This window comes from Oncorhynchus gorbuscha, unplaced genomic scaffold (genome assembly GCF_021184085.1).
Source record: "Oncorhynchus gorbuscha isolate QuinsamMale2020 ecotype Even-year unplaced genomic scaffold, OgorEven_v1.0 Un_scaffold_1925, whole genome shotgun sequence".
In the NCBI taxonomy this organism is placed as follows: domain Eukaryota; kingdom Metazoa; phylum Chordata; class Actinopteri; order Salmoniformes; family Salmonidae; genus Oncorhynchus; species Oncorhynchus gorbuscha.
The window spans coordinates 97,501-98,903 of NW_025746572.1; the positions used below are offsets into that span (position 1 = coordinate 97,501).

At 42.5% G+C, this 1,403-nt stretch overlaps 1 protein-coding gene across 1 annotated transcript in view; it reads left to right on the plus strand.

Moving 5' to 3' along the window:
• The window catches only part of LOC124024559 (acetylcholine receptor subunit alpha), an 18,897-nt gene extending 18,312 nt beyond the window's left edge, over nt 1-585 (plus strand). The window contains exon 9 of the mRNA XM_046338474.1: nt 1-585. This exon is cut by the window's left edge and continues 559 nt beyond it. The gene's annotated coding sequence lies outside the window, so the exon portion shown is untranslated.
• Nucleotides 586-1,403: the final 818 nt, after the last annotated feature.

Below are 1,403 nucleotides of genomic sequence, written 5' to 3' on the forward strand. Positions count from 1 at the left end.
GATGGGGGAGGTCACATTATGGCACTGTGGATGAGGGAGGTCACATTATGGCACTGTGGATGAGGGAGGTCACATTATGGCACTGTGGATGAGGGAGGTCACATTATGGTACTGTGGATGAGGGAGGTCACATTATGGCACTGTGGATGAGGGAGATCACATTATGGCACTGTGGATGAGGGAGGTCACATTATGGCACTGTGGATGAGGGAGGTCACATTATGGTACTGTGGATGAGGGAGGTCACATTATGGCACTGTGGATGAGGGAGGTCACATTATGGTACTGTGGATGAGGGAGGTCACATTATGGCACTGTGGATGAGGGAGGTCACATTATGGCACTGTGGATGAGGGAGGTCACATTATGGTACTGTGGATGAGGGAGGTCACATTATGGCACTGTGGATGAGGGAGAACACATTATGGCACTGTGGACGAGGGAGGTCACATTATGGAACTGTGGATGAGGGAGGTCACAAGCAGCTGGTAGTGCATCTCGCCGTTGTTGCATGATCATTATTGACGATCAGAAGATCAGTTTGAATGACTTTCTCAACTTTGATTTAGAAGTGGTCCAGTCTTGTGGATGTGCTGTTGCTTATTCAATAAAGATGACAGTGCAGGGGCTGCTGGGAAACTACATGATGTTTTATCTTGTCCGATGTTAGGGTTTTCTCTCCTCCTTCTGCCAAATGTCATCATGGTTCTATTTTTAGATTTGGTTAGATGTAAAAAAATAAAATCAACTTCCAGATAAGCCTGTCTCTTTGTATTGTGTTTTTTACATTGACAGGAACGGCATAAACTCTGGTTAAATATTTGTACATGTCATTTTCTCCATTAAGAAGATAAACTGTGCGCCTGGGTCCTCTTTCTGTTGAATAAATGATTAAATTACCTTATTTTAACGTATTATTTGAGATTTTAGTCAACACTGTTCTGTTCTCCTCTCATCAGTAAACGTCTTTATACACAGAACCAACTGTTCAAACTTGGACAAGTTGCACATCTGGAAATATTGCATCACCGCAAAGGCCCCGGATTGGAGCGAGAGAAGCATTACATTCTCCCAGTCGGTTTTACGAAAACAGTCTTTCGAGCGACATGACAAACACAACGCTCGAAGATTTGGACAGAAACGTAAGTTATAGAGGGATGGCAGATTAAAACATCAAATTGCACTCTTTATTGTATGTATATAATTTAAAAGTTCCGGGTACAATGTGGAAACCCCGATGAAGCGGAAATCCTGAGCTAAAGTTGTGTTTACGGCGAAGGAGTGGCTCATACTGTCTCCACAAGTAGGTCGATGTTTATGTTATGTTGAACTTGAGTACTAGATCGATTTGTCAAAGTTTTGGGATTCTCAATTATAATTGCGCAAATAACTGAATTTCAAAA